General features: G+C 27.3%; 1 protein-coding gene and 1 non-coding gene across 2 annotated transcripts in view; both read left to right on the plus strand.

Moving 5' to 3' along the window:
* Positions 1 to 24890, plus strand: part of LOC100168206 — a 318228-nt gene that overhangs the window by 109008 nt on the left and 184330 nt on the right. The gene's annotated exons all lie outside the window — the stretch shown is intronic.
* On the plus strand, positions 12146 to 12218 carry TRNAK-CUU. Its single transcript has one exon. It is a non-coding gene; the product is annotated as a tRNA-Lys (tRNA).

Here is a 24890-nt window from a genome sequence, read left to right on the forward strand (position 1 = left end):
AATTTATTGACCTTATAGCATGTTTACATGCATATATTATAATATACGTTATAACAATAATATTTATGTCAATGGATTTTGTAACGAATCTACTAGCCAGTCATCACAACAACGTTGCAAATTTTTCAGATATTAACTTATGTTTCCAAGTCATCCATAACAATTAATATTTGTGGATTATGACAACATGTTTCAAATGCCGTGTAAAAGATAAAAATACTTGTTGAATATGGCCATATGATTTTGAAAAGCTCATCATTATCCATTCCACAAATGTTTGAAAGTTTTTGGAGTTGTTAAATAAAGTTGTATGGATAATTTTACGGACTGTTCACGCAATTAATCATATTGGGAGGTGAGTGGTTAGAATATTATACACAATCAAATCAAACAATACTCATAGATAATAACCAAATATAATGAAAAACAATACCTGCAGGCATTATCAGTAAAATTAATGAGAACAAAAAATAACAATGCTATAATATTTGAAACTGTTATACTGTTCACTGAAGTGTATTTTTTTTTTCAAAAATAATTATGAGTAAACATTGTTGATACAAATTTATTATTTGTCACATACTCGTACCTATTAAACACACGAAAAAAGGATAACAGGGTTTGCTTGCAAATGTGGCTCACATTGTACATAGTTATATTATAATGGGCTGATGTATTAATATTTCGTCTAAATACATACACCTACAAAATAAAATATAAAAAGTAAATATTAAACACAAAATATACTGTTTGAAAAATTATTATAAAGTTTTTCCATAAGCAAAACATGAGGTATTCTTAAAAACATGTAAAACATATCATTTTGCATGTATTATTACAAATCATAATATATCAAAATTACCATTTTTGATTAAACAATATAAGTACATTTTTACTATCGAATGTAGACGGTATACATTATATAGATAACCTGTAAACTTCATACTATTCTAAATTAGTTTTTTAAATGATTTAAACTATCAGAAATGATATATTTCGATATCTAAGGTTTAAGTTGAAATATGTTGTGAAATTAATTTAATGGTGTCAATACATCTGAATCTATTTGATAGTGCAACATATTATATGTATTATATACGTATGTCATATAGTTTAGATATAATATTATATTTTTATTACAATATTGACAATAAAATTGGTCTCGTATTAAAATCATCGCACTGAAAAAACAAATTACTTGCATTATTTATTTTATAAAGACAATTCGTTATTAGTGGAAGTTGTCCAAGAATTTGAAAAAGTTTAGTAGCCTCAGGTAACGTATATACATTTATATTTATATTTTTTAACATGCATTAATGGACATTGCGTTCCATTTCGTTTTAAATAAACATTTTTATTTTAGAATATTATACTTTATATATATAAATATTGTATAGTGACGACCTTATCATTGAGTACATTAATTGGACAGTGTATGAATACATGGTCGATGTCATGTGTTTGGAATACATATATATTGCGAAAACATTTTCTTTCGACAATAGGGCCTTAGGTACTTTTGAAATATTAAGCGCAAACTAATTTCGTATATGGAATAGGGATAACCACGCAATTTTTATGAGTGGCCGTTCACCCAGGGCAACACTTAAGACACATCCCTGTCGATTGTAGAACTGGGCCTTAAACATAAATAAAAAAAAACCCTGTTTAATAACGGCCATTTGCAGCAATTGTGAAGTTGCATTTGGTTTTTAAAAATATATGAGGTCCATGAAATACAATTGTTTATGCTCGGGATCCTATAAAAAACAGGGTGTTTTGTAGCAAACTATCGGCAAGATATTAAGTTCTGGTCTTTACTAAATACCTAACCTATGCCTATTATATTTATAATTATATATTTTATAAGTTGTATTAACACCAATCTATACTGCAGGTACAAAATTAGTAATGCCAATGATGTTATTCTGGGATCGACATTTTCTGTAAACTATACTATGAATTATTATAGTTGTATAAACAGCATAATAGGTAGGTAAGAAATAACTTCCCAACAGATTAATTAATGATAAAAACGACAAGTTAGATTTTATTATAAAGTCAGCATTATTTTCTTCTCCAAAGTATTTCTAGAGTTTTTCTTGATCATAATGCAAATCACATTAGATATACGTAAAATAAATTTATAACACCAGCTACCTTACCACATCTGTCACTGTTTTCTTTTCAAACATTCATTATAGGTAGTACCTATGTGAGATCCAATAAGATAGTAGTATTATTTATTTATACTGTACCTACGATCGCCGTATAACAACTAAATAATTAATCATTGTAACATTATTATATTTATCAGTCAAATGTATAGCTCACTACAACATGACTTAAAATATACCCATTATTTTAGTTTGTAATAAATTTATTATATTCCAACTGTGTGATAATGGTATTGAATTAAAATTTATGACACCAGTATAATCATTATAAACGCAATAATGTTAACTAGAATTAGATACCGTAACAGTATAAAATCCAAACACTCAATATTGATGTGGGTACAATAACATTATACATTTGCTGATTTACTTTCAAACGATTTATTTTTATTGTCATAAAATATTCATACAGTCGATGAATGTATAATAGTGCATACAATTATCAAAAATAGTACATACTTAATAACTCTTAATCATTCATAAAAAGTACAGTGTTAACTATGTTTTAAATTTATTTGACTATATGTATACGTTCAAAAAGGTTACACTGTAATTTAATTAAACAATCACCCTAAACCGAATTTAGGTAAAATATCAAACTTAAAAAATTTTTAAATAGGTAAAAGGGGTAAATAAAAAATAGTAAAATATTGGATATTTTTCATAATAATAAAACATTTGAGTATGATTGCCTATTTATAATATGGTATAAATAATTTTAAAAATAATAAAATAAAATGTATTGAAAACGTAAATACTTGAAAAATATTTTTATATGTTGCAAGCAATTTAAAAAAAATAAAAAAATGTATTATACCTATTTGATATTGTCTTAAAAAAAACTATCTATATATTTGTTGAAAGATTTTTGTTAGAAAGCTTAAATAGCTTATAATATATAAATTTCTGTATACTTTATTTAATAATATTATTATGAATAAAGAAATTTATAATATATTATGAGCTATTTAAGTGGAACCTTGTTTTAAATTTTCAATTCTTAGCCATACAAGTTGAACATATTATACATTTTGACTACAAAATAATTTTTAAAGTTTAAATTTGATACATTTTGTCAATGCAATGACTTTGCAAAATGCAAAGGGCATGATAAAAATGAATTTCTATCTTAAAATAATTCAAACATTTTTGTAATTGTTATATATATGTTTTCAAGATTTGAACTTTAAATGCTTACAAAACAAAAATTGTGATTATGAATTTTCAATATTTTTTAAACATCATTGTAACAATATATTAGGAGCCTCGTATTACCTACATTTTTAAGCTTTTTTTACTCAGCAAATAAAATTATATTGACATTCATAGAAATAAAAACTAAACAAATTTGAAACTGAGAATGTCCGTAAACAGTTCAAAACAAATCAACATTTTTTGAAATTTGTTCGTGTATAGAAAATGCTAATATAAACAACCAATGAAAATAGCATGTATCTACGGTAATTTGTTTTACAGTTATACAAACCAATTTTGCATAAAAATTCCCGCTTTTCCTTAATTTTTCTTTTGCTTTTCTCTGCGCCTACGAAAACTATTAGACATTTTTACTTTTAATCCCCCAAAATACCATCTAGATTCACTTTCCTATCAGAAAATATACTGTTGAAGAAAACCAAAGTATTTTTACTATCCTAAAAGCTGATGACACTATGACAGACACGAAAAAAAAATATACATTGTAAAATTCATCTCTCCGCTCATAATCTAAAAATTAAAGTTTGAAAAAAAATGTTATATTTTCATTATGCTTCGTAGTATACATACGGTAAATTAAGTGAATTTAATAACACGAATATAGAATCTTGTTATCATAATATATTAAGTCGGTCTTTGATTTGGAGTACTTTGTGGTAGGAGCGTTTTGAGTGTCTGTTAATAAATGTGTAATTAATCGACTAGCATTAAATACATTAGGAGATTCATATAATTGAAATAGTTTTGGAAATAATAATATTATGACAAATAATTCACGAAATTGACAAAGTTTAGTACATCAAATATCGAGTTATTTAGGAATAAAAATACTAAAGCACTTAATTCTATCCATCAATAAAAACAACTTCGTTTGTCTGAAAATAATAGAAACCACCGCTGTAATCTATAATATTATATAAACACGATTGATTATGTATATTATTATTACATTAAACACTATTAATCTAACAAAGATCTTTCAACAAACATATAGATATATTTTTTTTAAGACAATATCAAATATAATAAATTTGTTTATTTTTTTAAAATTGTTTGCAACATATAAAAATATTTTCAAGTATTTACGTTTTCAATACATTTTATTTTATTATTTTTAAAACTATTTATACCATATTATGAATAAGTAATCATACTCAAATGTTATATCATTATGAAAAATATCCAAAGGTGGGCATTAACTAGTTAAAAAGTTAAGATTAAATTGAAAAGTTAATTTTTTTTTAACTTTTTAACTTGACTAGTTTAATTTACAGTTGAAATAACTTAGCTTTTTTCAGTTGATTTTAAAAAAATCCATCAAGTTAAAAACATTTTGAATTTTTTCGTTTATATACGTAAATATTACTAATATTACTATATCAGTATAAAATAAAAATAATCCAATACAAAAACACAAACATTTGTGTTCTAATTCTTGATAACATAATTTTGTGTATATTAATATATTTTATTAAGTTGTAAATTATATATTATGTGAGTTGCAATTATAAATGTTTTTAGTAAAATTAATAATTTTAAATTACAAATTGACAATTATTGTTGTGTTTATGTTTTATTATAACTTATAATAATATATATGAAGGTCATGTACTCATCTTCACGTATTATGACATTCAATTGCTATACGATATAAAAAATATATTTGTTAAATTATTAATATGAGACGAGTATAGTTTGAATTAGTAAATAATAGTAAAGTAAAAGTAAAAGGGTATACAGTGTACATTATGATAAAAGTTCAATAAAATTGTTTTTTTCAATTAGTAAATTAGAAATTAGAAAGACACATTCACTCTTTATGTGATTTATATACTATTACTAATTAAAAAAAAATAGATTAACTTTTTTTAAACTGAGGTAAGTTGATATTTTTTTCTATATTAAGATTTAACTTATCGAGTTAAATTTATAATTTGTTAACTGTTAACTTTTAACTTATCGATTTGTGTCTTCTTAACTTAACTTAACTTGAGTTAATTATTTTCATTAACTTGCACACATTTGGTAATATCATAGGCCAACGCTCAGAATCGTTTTTCTTGTATAATGATATTACATCATTGAATTCAAATTTAACACAATCCATTACAGTGATCCACTTGTAAGATACTGTACAGCAGAGTGACACCAACTTGCCCACCTTTTTTGGTAATAAAAAAATGATATGCTAAAATAAAATTTGTCTGAAGTTGACATCGGTTAATCTCATATATTTAAAGTGTTGGATAATTTGTTGGTGCGCATATTGTGAACCAGATAAGAATTAATAAATAAATAAGTTTAATTAAATATGTATAAAATGGCTTCAAAAACATTGCTGTAAATCTATTTAGTTGTTACAAAGTATATGTTATTGATAGGAATTATCTATAGGTAAACCATGTTTAATATAAAATGACATACAAACAGTTTTATTGTTTTGGATAATTCGAAAAATGTTCATAGTTTTGACGTGTGACAGTTTTATAGTTTTAAATTTGTACATTAATATGATATAATTTACTTAAATAGCTCACAGATATATTTTTATTTGTTTATAGGTTGCATTTTTTGTATACCTACATAACTTCTTTCCGCGAGTACTATGTATGAATAATGTATATTATGTCATAATATAAAACGGTTTATGATTTATAAATTTTATTTCGTTAAAAATTACAACTCAATCTCTTTAAAGTGGTATCTGAATATTTTATATCGGTTAAATTTTAATTTGAAAACCTATATTTTTAAAGTTATCGTATTGTTATTATTTACTCGTGTTTTTGTTAGACAGGATTAGTCGATAAATCAACAACTACTGAACAATTAGAAAACAGCTAAAATGTTTTGTTTTAATTTATATGATTATATGATACTTCGATGTATCCATCGTAAATACAATGTAAACAGTAGATATTATTTTACGTATATGAAATGCATAATATTCAATGATGGAAAACTTGTCCGAACCAATAAACGTTTTATCTTTCGTAACACGATTCTAAATTGTCACTAGGTCAAAGACAAATTTTCCAGTACGTGGAAAATAAACCATTGAGAAAGATTTTTCATAAGATGTTGTTAAATTGTTTGTAATACGTAGTAAATTCTCAGTTTATCTCTCCAGCTTAACCACCGTGTATAGATGATATGTAATACAATAATATAATTCAATCCCTGCCCTATTGAGATGGCAAACAAAATAAAATATAAAAAAAATCAATAACGAATTTACTAAATCAAATACAACGGAATAAAAGTATATTTTAATTAATATGAAGTCAGAGGTGAAGATAAAATAACGAATGAAATAATTAGGATGATAGATATTGTATTCGATATAATAGTGATAACAGATATGTAAGAGAAATTAAATTTATCGAGATATATTATATTAATGTACCTTCCTAACTACAACTGAAAGTAAAAATGAGGAGTACCTACAGTTAAGTGCAGGTTTGTTTATTTCTACTAAATCATAGGTCAGCTGATTTACAGATGACTTAATAAATAATATATTTAATATTTCAAACCCATTTTTACGTAATATTGGTAGACAGTGCATGGGTGGGACGGATTTGAGGGATATTCCGTGTAAGAACTTTATTTTAATTATACATCATGGAGAGGACCTAGTTTATATGTCGAGATTATCACAATAATATTTGAGAATAAAAAATAAAAAACTATGTAGTAGGTAAAATCGGTTTCATTTTGGAAGGGAGCTAGAGACAACAAATTTGTATTGCGTTTTCTCGATTTGGAAATTGAAATTGGCGGTATATGAATATATGTCTAGAAGGAATCTGGCAGCTTATAAATAAGTTTTAACGTCTAGACGTATAACCATATATATATATATATATATATATATATATCATGTTGAAGTCGTTATGAGGAAGTTGAACGGAATGTGCCGTTAACTTTGCGAATACTGGATAAATTATTTTATTAAATTGTAACGATATTTTTTTTATCGTATTTATATATCGTAAAGTATATCGTAAAACTTTTAATTTTGGTAGGTTATGTCTTTTTGTAGAAAAAACCTTCTATTTCTACGTGACGTGTAGCGATATAGTAATGTGTGTGGCGAAAGTGCCACGTCTAGGCCAATAACATTTTGTCAAACATAAAAAATTCATAGCAACATTCATACTATTATTTATGTTTGAATTTAAACAAAATAAAACTAAACATTTTAAAATACCTAAGCAAAATAATATTAAAATTTGTTTTATAACTGACAGTTACATATTTGGATAATATCAAACCTAATTCAAAATAGTTTTTTTATTTCATTTAAGGAATCCCAAATTTATTATAGTATTTGGATACAATACATACGTCGAGTGAGAATGAGCCACTCTTATCAGTTTTTTTAGCCCCATCTTAGTGGTCTGTATGGAACCATGATGGAAAGAATTTTTATTATGTGTGGTCCTTATTATTGTTTTAGTAATATTATCAATTTATTTGTATCCTATAGGTACATTAAATACACTATACATAATGCATATTAAATAAGTATATCAAACATAAATATGATTATTACTTTTTTTTGGCATTTAAGAATTTATTATAAATTAAACTATGTTTAAGAAGTGACAGTACACAATAATATATTTGAATAATACACTTAATATATAATAATATACAATATATATTCAATTGAAACTTCAAATGCTTATGATCACAAATATTTATATCATAAATAAAGTGTTAATTTTTGTTTTATATCTTTAGCTTCCACTTTATTGTTTTTATATTTAGATTGTATTCTATAATTTTTATTTTTTAAATAGTTGTTCTTAATACCTATCCATTATCCAATATTAATACATTTATTAATTGAATTACCTAGTTATTTTTAAACTTGTAACGGTTTTATAGACTGTAGGTTAATGTGTTAAAAAAACATGTTTAATTAAAGAAAATTGATTTTTTAAGTGTGAGATTGAGATGTATTGTATCGAATTACTTTAAAAATGGGAGTGTCTTCGGAAATGCATATTGACATGGAACAATTCAAATAAAATTATGATATTTTTAATTCAAAAAATGTTGTTACAAATCCATTAAATTCTGTACATTTTTGTATTTTATTACAGTTAAGTCATATGAGTCACATGAAAATGTTTCATTTATTTACACTCTTGAAAAAGTTTTCTAAAAATGAAACAACAAATTTACTGAGCTGTATTGTTTTTATGCAACGTTTTTGTATTCTTTTTTGTTTTGAAGGATTAAAATTTAAAACTTTTGACATTGTAGGTCATTATATCCGTAATGCATATTATTATACAAATGTTAGAGTAAATGTGTGTTAAATTAATTTTACAATCAGTAAAACTATTTATAAATTTGAGCTTTAAGTACGTTGAGTAGATTATGTTCGTTATATTTAGTGAGGGATTATCGCCGTATTCCCAGTTTCCCGGAACCCAGATTCATGATCGAATAAGAGAGTACATGATAATCTTCTAGAGAATAATAATAGGTATGTTAGATGTAATATATTATATATTTCCTTGGTAGTTAGTAGGTATTAATTACTGAATGAATTATATTGTTAATCATTTTTTTGTTTTGGTGGAGCCATACGAGTTAGTATCGTTTAATGACAGATTATGTTTTTTTTATACGCACGATTATTTCGTGACAGATTTGATAGATTTGCAATGTTAATAGAAACTATTAAGGTAGATTTGAGTGGTTTTATATAGAGTACTTATGTACGAGATCAAAGTTCCATCAACATACAATTTTAAAATGTTTCACTAATTAATACTTATCAGATTCTTAAATATTTAACTATTTTGATCTAGGCTCAGAGTTTACAGTCTAGCAGAAGACGTCATATATAGTGCCAAATTGGTACAAAGTACAAACAACGTACTTAGTCTGTAATGCTATTCGACGAGTAGATATTTACAATCATAAAATACAAATACAATTTTATTGTACAGTAAATTTAGCTTACAATCAATAGATTTTATTTTATTTTGTATTTACCAAACAACATTGACATAAGTCCTAAATATACTCTTTGATTTTCTTTCGATACTTTATACCCTTCACTTTTCAAACAATTAAATTCATTTATATGATATTTACTTGATTTTTTCTATTTCAACAATTTCTTTGAATATGAATAAATTAACTTTTTAAAAAAAGGAAATTTAAAAATTCGGTATCCCTAGAAAAATTTACATTTTTAATTGGTTAGTAATTTGTCGGTGTTTATAATAAAATGTAATGAGTCTATAGAGAATAAACAATAATAGTATTATGCTTTAGTAATGTTCAAAATAGTCAAAGTATCTTCTCTTTTTTTTTAATGATTATAAATTATAATAATGATTTGTATAAAAAATCTAGTTCTTGTTAATTAAAATAGGATAAAGCACACAACTAAAATCTATGTATTATTATCTGTCAAGAAACTTAAAATAATGTAATATTTTAATTATTTTTTTAAAGTCTTGAACCAAATACTGTCCTGATTTAATTTATTATTTCTTTAATACGTTTTCCTTTAAATGTAATGTGGTGAATCTTATTTTATTTAGTAATTAACATACATCTTAATTGTATAATGTTTAATATTATAAACATGTTAAGATTATTTGCATTAAAAAAGCGCATAAACTGTTTTACGGGTATAATAGAGTTTATAGCGAGATATTTCTAAATTTAAATGTGTAATGTAAAAAGGAGTGAAGACTATTATATACAGTGTAAAAATAAAACTATATATCTCACTAGTTGTAATGGATATAGTGAATAGTTCTGATGGTTGACAGCATTAATAATATAGCACTCTATAAACATATTCGGCTTACATTAACTGAACTGTACAAGGTTTATCTAGAATCGATTTGCATGGCTAAGAATTCTAGGCACTGAGTATATATTATTATACATCAGTATAAATCTCTAGAAAAATTGTGAATGTCCGGTACGTATTTGGTTTAGTTTTTTCTCCATTTGAAAAGGTCTTCAGCAACGCAGAATAATCTCAATATTTTGACGGGACGGCGTTTAATAAAATATATTATGTACGCATATCAATAGAATCATTTTTCTTAGAAATTTAACATAATAGACGGATGATGTTCAATATAGAAATGGATTTTGAAATAGAGCCCAGTGTATCGCCATCCAACTAAAGGCCGGAATAAAATACAACATATTGAATTACTTGTATAATCTAAACAAAATAGCGAATTAATTATTATAAGAACATTATCAAACGATAATTGTTGTAAAATATATTTTTGAATCCTAGAAAGAATCACGATCTACTTTTTTTTTTAAATGTCATATTTATAAATTATTGTACGTTATTTCATAAAAATTCAGAGTGTTTAGTAGAATTTATGTCCCAAGAAATATTGTTAAAAATGCAAAATAGGTAATGTAATAGAGTTTAATACACAGTTAATACTTTACACAGTTTTTGAGGTGGCGATGGCTAATGAGCTTAATACGATTACAGTTATTGAGTGGTTATTGAGTTCAATCATTGATGTTGACAGTTTATTGTTTTAAGATACCTATAAGATTAGGTAGTTATTTTCTTAGTTGGCTTAGTGATTCGTGAAATAGTTTTATAGATTTGGTTTTTTCTTTTAAAATTCCTAGTCTGCATAATATAAATTTATATAAAAATAGTAAAACCTTTAAATTATTGCAATATTAAAATTTGTACTTAAAACAATAATTTTTTTCACATTTAAAAATTTCTTAAACATAATAATATGCACTTATAAGTAGTTTTTATTTGAAAAATAAAAACAACGGTTAAATAGTATACATAATTAAGTTTGAAATGGCTGTGGTTGAGGTTCCTTAGAATAATACTTCATATACCTACTACATTTGAAAGAGGTCATTATTTTTCATCTTAAAAATAATTCTTATAGAAAGGGTGACATTATTTTTTCCTTTGTTCTACATAATAAAAGTGTTAGAGTTTTTAAAAAAGTCATTTTATTTTAATACAATATTTGGCGTAGGTAAAGGACAACTTTTAATCACACACTCATATCACTTGTCTCTTTACAATTCAACCGAAAAGTATTTCATGAGTAAATAAAAAACATACCTAACTATAATTAACCTTATATCAATAAGTAGGTAGGTATATTATGTATGATAAAATTTAATTGAATATAATTTTGAAAACGTTTTTGAAAAACGGAAACATAATAAGTTAAACTTAAACATTTATATAGATATTATTATGTAAGTACATTATTGTAACTATATATTGTATTACATTTTATTTTATATGTTTCACGTTGGTTAAGTTTCTGGTGTACAACTAAACTCCAGAAAATTAAATGTTAAAGAAGTTACAACACTGTGACAACGAAACATTCATTAAATAAAAAAAGATTAAGATTTAAATTTTCCTTAAATTGAGAATACAAACAATGCAAATTGTAGACTATTATCATCAACGTAAAGTATTTTTAATGAAGTTAATGAGCTACACCAAAAATTCGAGAAATTGTTATCAGTGGACAGTGAGTAACCCAGTCGATAATGGATGAAGTGGAACAAATGTATTGTTTTCCTTGCATAATCCGTATTAAGATAAAACGAGACGTAAACATTTTAATGAAGTAAAATTCTAAAAATGAAAGCTGTAAAATACAATATTTAAACAAAAAAATATGGTACACGCATATAATATTTGGAATTCAATAAATATCAAAAATATACAAAAAATAAAGAAAGCCACGCTAGCTCAGTCGGTAGAGCACGAGACTCTTAATCTCGGGGTCGTGGGTTCGAGCCCCACGTTGGGCGCCAATTGTAACGGAGCCGCCGTTGATGAATCTCCGCCACGTGATAAATTTTAATCCCGTTTAGTTATTGTGGTAATCGCATATGTTTATTTTTATGTTTCATATATGAAGTACAGTATATTTGGGAAAGCGATTCCTTATCCCGTGTTGAATGGGTGATAGGTTCGAGATCACTTTGACATATTGGAGAAATGATTTTTATAATTGATATACAAGTTTGGAGTAGGTACGAATGGTCCCGTCCGGCCCGCTCAAACAAATGGCGTCGGCTCGTGGATCCGCACGGAAAAGCGTGGCCTAAGCAGGCGCGCTCGGGGGGAGGTCAGACTATGGTAGTCCTGAAAAGGACTATTTTTTGGTTCTCCCACGTCTTCCGTGGAGCTATGACTGGTCAGCCTATCCGAACGGTTGTCTTTCGCAGGTTTCACCGTCTCCTTGACACTGGATGTGGTCGGCCGCAGTCGTCCGCACGCGTCACTCCGAGTCCGTGGATATTTGTAGGTTTCCGGCATCGTCGTCTCGAAACCTGTGCCCGTCGTCGTACGGTCCGGTTGTTATGGTAGTCTTCAGTGGTTGGCTGGTAATCTCCGCTGTCGGCTAGTGCTCTTCGTCAATGGTTAGTAATGTTCTCCTTTAATCCAATATCGGCAACATTTAGTTTGTGTAAAAATGTTGACGTTTGGAAGTTTGGAGAAAGATTCGATGCTGGTCGGTCGAACGCACCCGTATTTATACGCATCGACCGACCCAGGCGTACTTCTGATTGGTTGTTGTATTGCAATAATTATTGACCGAGTGAACATGACATCGATTGCTGGATCGATTGGGATTGACCGTGTTATTTTCACTTGGCTAATTACCGTAAGATAGTAGTGTAGGCAAGCGGGTCGTCTATTGCTATCAATCTGTTGGCCGTGAGAACGGCCTTTTTAGTTGTTCTGTATAAGTACTCGCGCTTTGTGCCGTATCAAGATTTAATGCATAATATAAATAAAATAAGTTTCAGATTATAGAATAAGTATAGATTTTTTGTTATAATTTCAGTTATAGGCACTCTTATAGGTAGGTACTAAGGTTATTCGTGTTATTGGATACAGTGAAATGCATACATTTAAGCGTTGTTAATATTTTAATGTGGCTGACAAATTATCACAAAGACTATGTAATTTAGACATTATTTAGGTATGTTAAGTATAATCGAGCGGGTCGTGCATATTAGGCACCTAAATAAAATGTAATAGAATCACAACATGATATGATTCCCAGTTCTCAAGACAGTTATTTAGAATAAATATGTATTGGGCATATTATAGTGTAATAATTAGGTCATAATAATCTATTTTTAAATTGTTTATTTAATTTTTAATTCAGAAAGTTATCATAGGTCATCTAGATACGTTAAGAGTATGTATTTTTTTTGATTTTATCTGCTCATACAAGTGTGTACAAATGGTTTAATTTGTTTTTCAGGAGTATAACTATTTGGTACCTGCTAATAATGTTGCCCGCTGTTGTTATGTGCTATAGGTAGATACGGTAGTCATGATTATAATAATATTATATAAACATTTTTCTACGTTTACATGTAGAGTTAAGTGCCTATCCTATTTTGTTCAGGATTATAACTTGAACTAAACTGTTTTTATAACATACAAGGGTATTGTACAATTTTGAAAACAATTCTATTGTTTTTGTTTTCTGTTGTTGAGCTTATGTTATTATTTTCTTTTCTTAGCTTATAAATAACGACTTTTAGAATAAAAGTCAAAATTCAAACCAGGGAGCCTATTTTTATTTACGGCAATCCATTTATTAATCTTATATTCATTTAACCTTCAGTAAGTTGCGTGGGTATACCTATTCCTTGGCGTGGGGTAACAATTTTCCTTGATTAAACATAATATATTTTTCTTTAACATTTTTTCATTTTAAATTTAAATTTTACTGTACATAAAAAAAAAATAATTAGTAGGTACTTTTAATTTTACGATTGTTGTATTTCCATTACTTTTTAGACAAATAAATAATATATTATTTAAGAAAAAATTATATTTTATCATATAGTTTTACTTTATTTTAGTCAGAATTTGATTAAGATATATATTTTTTTCCGAGGATGTTTTGGTTGGCCATTTAAAGACTTATAGTAATGTGTGCAGCCACGTTTCTTCAATTATTTTTAATTGTTAAGCTAAGTGAAAGGTTTGATTTGATAGATAAAACGAGGCGTTTGTGATTAGTCTGAAGATTTTGACACTGAATAGTGACGGCTTAAAATTATCCTCAATCTCGCTTACACAATCAAGAGTCGTGGTACCAAAAGTGAAAAGTAAAAATTAATGTAAATAAATAATACCACATTACTATCACGAATAATATTAAAATAACATTATTTTACCTACCCATTTCAAGCACACAAAAACATCATTGAGTACCTATATATACTTTGACAAAAAAATAACATTGGCTCACTATATTAGATATGTATTGCACAACAATTTAATTAAATTATAGCCTGCACTTTCTTAGACAATTTCTCCACTCAAAATCTAAACTAACCCTTCTTACGAAATTAAAATATCTTAACAAACTCCTTTTTGAGATTATCTGGACATATGGAATTCAAATGTTGGGTACCACTAAACAAGTAGAATTTGATCAAAATTTAAATAGCCCAAAACAAAGTCTTCCAATTAACCAGAGCTGTACTTTTTTTTATAAAAAATGTCGTGGCTATAAAATTGTTAAAAATGTTTTACTAATGTGATACAGTTATCAGAAATGGGTAGTCCTATAATGACAGTTGTAATTTTTAATAAGATAAAATAAAATTATGCATGTTATCATGTCAAAGTCATGTTGATTTGAGTCAATGGCAATATTATCCAAACGTCATTTATGAATACCTCTCATATCGTTTACGAAAATGTATTTCAGTTTTCGTTAATGAAAAACGGAATAAATTGCATTGGAATGAATTAACCATTAAAATCATATAGCCAAATTTGGCTTTTTCGAAGTGTAAATATCGAATCTCAATTAAACAACTGTAGTTATACTGACAGGATTAAATGAATAAGAGTTTCAAGGTGAAACGTGAATAATATTATATTGTATTGAATATATTAATTTGTATGTGTTATATTTCCGTGTTCAACTAAATATTCAAAATACCTTTATCGAAATAAAACTGGGTCAAACAAGCAATACCTACTAAAAATGATGATAAACAATACCTAGTATGAATCTGTTCGTTAAAAAGATATATTATTATTATATATGCATTATGCATATATATAAATATATATTATATATCATACCTATTCTAATCATTTTTTTATTATTATGGTGAGGATTCATGAGGCTGTGTGTTGTGTAAGGTAGGCGTTTTTTTTTTGCTTTATAATAATGATACTTTCCTCAGTAGCTGAAAACAATTTTCTGAAAACTTTCTTCTAGTTTTCAAAAAATAATTATTATCATACAGCACTACTTATTTGTATGTAAAATTTCAATATCCTTAAATTAATAATAGCGCCAAACACAACATTCTTTAAAATTGAAAAATCAAACTGCATGCAAACCGAGTGCTTAATATTTGTCAAAATATTATAAATGTTATATATTGTTTGTAAAGTATTGGTATGGTCATTATTATAATATTGAATATTACGATTTCATACCTGTACTATATTATATTACTAGATGTGAATTCTCGATTATAATTCATGCATGATGTAGGTACTGTAGATATGTGAATAATTGAACATTCCAATGGATTCACAAAACATTGAACTAAATAACAAACTAATATATTCTAGTTCATAAAAAGAAAACAGCACCTGACACAACTAGTACAGTGACACAGCCAACTGAAGCAAGATAAAAAATGGACATATATTTAAAATGCAGTCGTGTGTTGTTCGTAATTCGTTCGTTTTCGGAATTCCAAACGCAATACTTCACTATAATGTTTTGCTTTATTAGCTTACACGAATAATTGTAAATTGTTCATACATTGCTGTGATACGAATACAGTTTCAAATATTCAATCAGAGTAGCATAAGATATGAATCATAGAATAGTATTCACAACGGAATAACCGATCATTGCATAAACCATAATTTGACATTAGACTGACGCATGTCTAAATCCGAATACCTTAGACTATTCATAATGTTCAGGTACTGCCACGACGATTTAAAATCATGAGTTTCAAAATGCAAAACTAATTTGTTTCAAGTGCGTATAAATATATATAATATAATATGTGTGAAATGGATTAAGGGCACGACCGATGGATTAATATAGGCTAATAATGTTCTTGGTAAACGGTCGACTGGATACGAGGTAGGTATATATGATAATATATATGATATATATATATATATATGATAATATTATCTTGGTATTAGATTGAAGGTATACTGCATACATCAATGACTATAACATATGTTTCTTGTCCAATTTTTGAAAACGGGAATAAATACAGTTTATTCAATACTTCATATTGTGATCATTCATATACTAAATTATATACTTCCATATACTATTAATGTTGTCAAATAAGTAATCTAATATCATCAGAAATCTTACATATTTTCTATTACCCACTGACTCGTCTAAACCAATGGTAGAAGCTAATTAAAGATGTTTACTGGCGAATTGGCGGTGAACAAATGGGACCACATTACAACGCTGCGAGAAGACTCATATATAAACCGTAGTCAAAATTTCTCGACAGTACCTTATAAATTATGATAGCTACTATTGCAACTTCTAGAATCGCTTAACAAAACCAGTACCACAGTTCTGACAGTTTTAGAAGGTTAAAAACCAGGGTGTCGGTCAACGTCTTTAAATGGTTGTAAGATGCTTTAAAAAGTGATTACTAAATTACTCAAAATACGTTTCCTGAAATATAAGTCTAGCACTCCCGAAAAATTCTGTGGATACCAAAAACTGTAAAAAAGACAATTTTATTTTAGTAATTATTTACTGTTGTTATATAGAAAATCGTGTTTCATGATTTATGCACGTTTACATATTAAGTATATCCATATTGTTTTTTTGCAGTATGGATAGTAGGAATTATTATTTTAAAAATGTGTTGTATAATCCTACATTCCTACTTCAGTACAGGATAGTTATTCATCGTTAGGTCTATTGTACAGTTAATATTTTCAGGAGAAAAAACACTAATTTTCTTTAGACCGGGTACCTATATTATGCCTCTTATCTGTTTATATATAGTTATAGAATACCGCTCAACTACTGATGAAACGGTTTTAGGTAGTTTTTAGATGCTGAGAGAATGAGAAAAATGTATTTTTTTTTTTATCGAAATTCGCTTAAACTGCTTATTGTTTTTGTAACGTTAGGAACGCCAACAACATATTCAAATGGCACTTAGGGTACATATTATACCTAGTATATAGTTCTTAATAATATTACTTCCTCTATTAGCTAGTTAAAAGCTATAATAATAATTAATAACCTAGTTCAGGTCACCAATTTCTTCCAACACTAATTATTAGTGAACCATATACAAAAATTGTAAGTATTTTGGTGATCTATAAGTATTTGTTTAGGTATAGGTACTATTTATATTAAAACTAGTACAATATGCAGCATAACAATTAATTGTATGATGATATTCTACTATAATTTTTCTCCATAAGAAAATTGTATATTTTTCTTGTCTAATAAATACTTTACTTTGTATAGGTATAAAGCGTAAATGTTTGTTCAAATCTTAAATTTTAAGATAACGCACATGATCGACACATGATAGTATTTATGATTTTTAATAAGATCAACCAATATACTATTCGACTGGTTGGCGATCCCTAACCTAGAGTGTCCAGACCAGGATGTGTCCTAAAAATTTTTATCATGATTCCAATATGTCCAAGAAATATAATTAGTTATTATAAACTCGTATTGCATCTTTTGATATTTTATAATTTATAATATTTTACTGCGGTATCCATCTCCTGTTTTGTCATACCTATAAATTTAACGGTGCGTTTTTGAGTATTTAAAGTTGTTTAAAATATTAAAGAAATTAAAAAAAACGCTGATCAATTTTATAAACAAAATATTTTTTTTAGATTAAATTGTTATGTATAATAATTTGTTTACCTATTTATTATTTTTACCAATATTATAAAAAAATAAGAAAATCGCAATTAACACCTACCATTGATTCCACCAGTGCAGGTACCATAATAATAGGTAAATAATATATCCCAATAGAAGTCTAATTTTTTGTTTTAAATCATATTTTTAAACAGCTTATTAATATTTTTAAATATACACTTATAGTTAACAACTTGTATACAATTATAATATATAATACGGAATATAACATATTTTAACCTTATGTTGCGTAAACTATATAATTCGTTCGTGCAATATCTGTATGATGCCCTTGAATTGCCTATATCTACTTCAAAAAACTGTTGAAGTCAGAGATTTCAGTAACATTTTTATTTAGATACAAATACAATTCTAAGAACATTCATTACACTTATATTATTACCTATACAATGAAATTCGTTAAATTATTGAAATATGATAACGCAAAACGATTAAAAAATATATAATACATTTTGTTTCATATAAATTATGTAAGAATAGTATTCGTTGAATGTTCTTGTATAAAATTATGTTATGTATATTTTTTTCATATAATTCTACATTTTTTCTCGAAAACCTTTATGATATTAATATTCTGTTATAAAATAACCAATTTTCAGGATTAATTTGCCTATACTATCGTATTGTATTTAATATTTTCAGAATTAAAAAGAATAGTACACAATAAAAAAAAAAAACACAACTAAATACAATCAAAATAATTTATCTTCAAGCGTTTCCTGTATTTTTATTTCACATTTATCGATTGAAGTGACTTAAAATGTCTATTAAAAGTATTTTATAGTTACACTTTGTTTAAAGTGTAAATTTAAATAGGTTTTAATAAGCCTAGTTTTCGTAAGATAACTTATATTGCCGCAACTTTATGACTAATGTACGGTGAATCGAATAAACACATTTCAAAACTTTTTTCAATAGCCATCAGTCATGATTAAAAAGTTACTTGGACCATTTATTAAGGATAAAACGTGGACATGGATAAATTATGTTCAGAGTTATATTAAAACGCTTAAAATTATATTATGCAAGTCCTGTGTTGTTAGGTATTAATTAATTGAATGGGTTGACTGAGAGTTTAACTATTTGCAACTAACTAATGTATTTTATGTTTACATTCATAACAATAATAGTATATTGTAAAATGTACATTTGCAAAATAATTTTCTTTAAACCCAAAAAAAAAATTTCATCGAATTTCTTTGCTGTATAGTTGGTTTCCAGTGTACCCCGTCATTGAGGACCTTCCAAATATTACTATTGGAATATTGTGTTGTATTTGAATTCAGAGATTATAATTAGGTATACGACTAAAAATGATTCTGAACGAAGTATACGGATTTTTCAGCTTCTATTTTTAAGGATAGTCTTATAAAATGTATATGTATAGTATTATTACTACTACTATTATCATTGTTATAATTATTATTGACTAACTTTGGTAGGTATTTTTCGCCAAAAATATATACTATATCTTAACTAAAATAGCTTATAAGTTAAAACTAACCACATAATTGTGTAAATATAGGTTAAAATAATAATATGTGCATTAAATGACGGTGTTAAGTTACAAGGCTTTACGATTAATATATTTTGAATAAAATAAAATTCCTAAATATAATTCAGGAAGAATTCTTTTTTTTTTGTTTAAATATCCAATTTCATAAAAAATGTAAGTTCAAACACATTGAAAAAATGGTTGACTGTATATTTGATACTATAAAATCGCTAAGAACAACTTATGAGAGAAACCTCGTATTACCTACAGTTTCATGGATTTTTACCGAGAAACAACGTTTTATCAATATAAATAAAAAATAAATAATTTCAAAAATTTCAATTGTTAAAAATATTAATATGTTATTATTATTTTTGCCACAATATTTGGAAAAAGATATTGTAAATGTTCAATAAAAATTAAATGTCTCGTGTGCATATAATTTTTAACAGAAACCAGTGTTTTATTATTTATCTATGTTGTGGTACTATTCAGTGGCGTATATACGAATTATTTTCAGTATGGGCCAATTTATCAGTTATCACTAGTCAAGCATAGCACGACTAACATAGCCATAAGTATACATTTTTTTAGGTAGCTGGGTGATTATAATTACGACATATTATACAGTACAAATAAAAAATGCGCAATTCAATTTTTTAATTATTATGTAAAATTAATTTTTAGTTTCTTTTTAAAAAATATTGACAGTGTCATTTAAATATTTTTATGTTATATCTTACTATGAATTTAACATCAAAGTCAATTAATCATCAAAGCAAGTCCTGACAATCTAACATTTCCTTGTTGATTCCTTAAAAACCATTTTAATCAACCGGCTAACTTAATCATGGTGAAAAACTGTAAACAGTGTAAATATACATGCAATGCTTTAATTGAACCTGCAATTTCACTATATGTGCTCTGGCCTAGGAGGGCTCCCTCTTATATACGCCCTTCAGTGTGTGTGTGTTTGTCGAGGACCGGGGCACCATATATATATATATATATATATTGTATTTGTTGTATTCTTTGTAACGACACATTCCTAGCTGTTCTTTTTTATACACTCAATATATTATTGGTATTAGTTTTGTCATTTTCTGTGTATAATATATTTTTACCAAATGTCAAAACTACAACATGGTGTCAGGTCGATCCTGTGTCTTCCGTAGAATAAAATAACATCGTCATACCATAGGTAACCTAACCTAGCTCGTCTAGTCCGTTGAAAATTGTCATTAAAAACAAAAAACACGTGTATTTTTTCACATTTTTCCGCGTTTACGTGCACTTTTTACATAGTTTCCACATCATCAGTAACAATTTAACCATAATATGACTGGGTTGACTGAGAATCTACCGCCACTATCTATGGAAGGTAATTTGAAATGAATGAATTCAAGACTTCAATATTTATATGACCGCCAATGGCCGGTATGATTCACTAAAAGAATTTAGAAAAGTGTCAATATTCTTACATTTCATCGGTAAGCCAGCGCTCAAAATATTTAATTCGTTTAATCAGGATATTAAAACTGTTACATTGTAAACAGTTATCTCTTGTTTTGCTGGGTACTTTATTCCTTGCATAAATGTCAGTATCGAACGTCATCAATTTTTTACTAGATTGCAGTCTGCAGATGAAAGCATCAGTGAATACGTTGCAGATTTAAAAAATGTAATCATGTCTTGTGAATTCGATACACTGCGTGAGAGTCTTGTAAAATACGCCAACCAAGCGCGCCTACCTGGGCCACGCTGTCCGGACGGACCCATGATCCAACGCCACTACTTTGAGCGGGCCGGATGTGGTAATCCGTACCCTTCCCTTATTGTACGAAACATAACAACATTTACATTTTTTTCAAGATGGTCTCGACTCCGTAACCGCATCTGCGATCTTGGGAAAGTAAACCATCCCCCCACATAATTGTACAAATATTTATATTTCCATAGAAATAAAGCAAGTTGATTACCATATAATCAAAGTCTTGTTTTTATCACGCAACGGTCATCCGTATTAAGTGGGTACTGTTACAAGGTACAACTCTAGAAAAGCACAATCAACGACTTAAGAAAGTGTTGGAAAAAACAAGGGAGGTCAATTTAAATTTTAATAAAAGTAAATGTATAATAGGTGTTCAATAGGTGTTACTGAAGTAGAATTCTTGGGTCATGTTTTTAATAGTGAAGGGGTTAAACTTGATCCTGATAAAATTACAGCCATTGTTAATATGCCTTCTCCCAAGTCAGTTAATAGTTTACAAAAATATCTGGGCTTGATAAATTATTGAAGTTCATATATCCCAAAATAAGCTGACGAGGCAACACTTTTGCGTTCACTGCTTAAAAAAAATACTTCATGGGTATGGAATAAAAACTATGAGTCTATGTTTAACAAGGTTAAAAACAGTATTACAACTGCACCCGTCTGATCTTATAATGAACCGTCGTTACCACTAACATTGTCAGTCGATGCATCTCAATTTGCAGTTGGAGCAGTCATTTTACAGAACGATAGCCTTGTGCTTATGCTTCACAAACCCTCACATCTGCGCAACAAAACTATGCACTAATAGAAAATTAATAGAATTAATAGAAAAAATAATTGTATGCAATTTTTTTTTGTTTATAATAGGTTTCACCAATACTTATATGGTCAAATTGTCGAGGTTCAGACAGACCATAAGCCTTTAGTTTCACTGTTCAAAAACCCTCTATATTCAGTCCTTACTAGATTACAGCGTATGATCGTTGATCGTGATAGATCGTTGATCGTGCACGTTGGGCGTTTGTGCCAGACTGGTGTCATTACTTGTATAATAGTAACTGTTCATTATGTACTGTGTTTTAATGAAATAAATATTATAATTTATAATCAAAACAAATGAATATGTTTTTTTAAATGTAATTTCTATAATTATATGAGATAAAATTAACATACATTTAATTGAAAATTAAATGCAAAAAATTATTTAAATTAGTATTAGATCACATATTATATATATATATATAAGACTGAATATAATTATATATTAACAAGTTTTAATTAAATAGGAATTATCGATGGTACTAAATTATGCCCTAAAAGATAAAAAATAATTCGCATAACTTGCAATTGGATATTTTTATAATAACTGCATATAGGTGGGTACTAAATACTGTACTAAACTCTTAGGTCCCACAAAGTTCATCTCACAATTATAAATTAACAACTCCTTTTTTTTGTATAGAAATTAAATACGTTTCAGGGTAACTAAATATTCTAAATACATAGCCATACCTCAAAAATGACAAGTTTTGAGCTTTGGATATTATATTGTTCAAGGAAGTGTGATATAATGTAATTGCATGTTAATACTTAATACACATTTATTATAGTAAAGTTTAGGGTGGGAATTAATTTGTATGTAAATATTTGTTAGATTTGCAGCATTACGGGTTCTCATTGCTCCCCTTCCATATTGTGTAAACATAAAACAGTCTTGAAATGATTAACCGTTAAAACCACAAAATATGTATTTCGACGGCGTAAAAATTGTGTATAGTGTTGCCGATGTTATTTATATAAGTCTGTTCGACTGTTTAAGACTACATTGTTCGGTACGCTTCAACACTGAAATTCTCAAGGGATTATGCCGCTTCTTATTTCATTACCTCTGTTTTTCACACCTTCGCAATTTGTTTGTGCGGCTTTTTGGATTAATCTAACCCCGGGCTTTTTCATTCATAATCCTATCGCATGTTTTTACAGTGATCATTTATCAGTGATATGACTAAAATATGAAAATGTAATAATCAAATATTATGTTTGTGTATGGCTAAAGCTTCGTTTAAGTTAATCCAAGTTGAGCCGTATGCTATCAGATCTGGTAAAATTAAAAAATTACAATTATCATAAAAGTTCTTGTGGTTTTTAGTTTTTATAGTTTACATATCCAGAAAACTGATGTAACGACTCCCCTCTTGCACAATGACAAAGTTTCCTTTTATAGAGCCTAGGAAATTGGTACAGTATTGCTGAAGCTAGATGTGAATTGCCTTATTATTGATTTATATAAGATAACAATATCGAACTACACTTATCAAACTTTATTCATTTATAACTAATACATAACTTAACCAAAAACTAATTACATTAATCAACGGAATTCTCGGTTTCATTGCCACAATACTACAATAGTCACTAGACCCTACTTGTCTACTGTCTATACATATTTGATAGATATATTTTTTTTCTATTAAAACACATATTTTATTCTGAGCATTGGTACAATTTTTTTGACACTTAACATATTATAATATATTTTTCCATACTCTTGTCATATTATTATTAAGTAAACATTGTTTGAAAATATTTCTGATTCGGGAGAAAATATATACCCACACAAAGTCAACTCCGTAAAATTATAAAGAAATACCGAATATTTAAATACTATTATATCCATTGCTGTGCCATGAAAATATTATTTCATCATAATAAAAATCATTAAATAGTTAAATTTGACTTACTCATACGCAAGCGTTATTTCATTATGTTATATTATGTGTTACAGAAGTTGTTTTTTCGTTTAATTTAAGGAGGTAAATAAAAACTTGTAAGTAGATTGTTCATACAATTAAGATTTTTAATAGAAATACATAGTAAAAAATAGTTTAATAATAAATTGTTAAAATTTAATGATTTTCCTTTTTGTTCTTTTAATAATTTGTCTACATCACAATGCATAGGCGTGCGCTGCCCTCTTGTTCAGGGTATGCAGAAGCAGTGGTGGATCCAGGAGGAGGGGGGGGGGGCAAAAGGGACATTCTCCCCCCCAATCGCCTTAGTTTCCCATTGTTTACAGTGTTTAGCCAATTTTGTACTTTTTCCTCCCCCCCCCCCAAATTAAGCACTGGATTACCACAGGCACCCCCTGAAAGTTATTTTAAGAATGTAAAATTCTGATAAAATATATACACAATACACAAATAGTTTCGAGTTTAAACATAATAATATGTACACTCCTGGGC

The sequence above is a fragment of the Acyrthosiphon pisum genome, chromosome X, assembly GCF_005508785.2.
Source record: "Acyrthosiphon pisum isolate AL4f chromosome X, pea_aphid_22Mar2018_4r6ur, whole genome shotgun sequence".
Lineage (NCBI taxonomy): Eukaryota > Metazoa > Arthropoda > Insecta > Hemiptera > Aphididae > Acyrthosiphon > Acyrthosiphon pisum.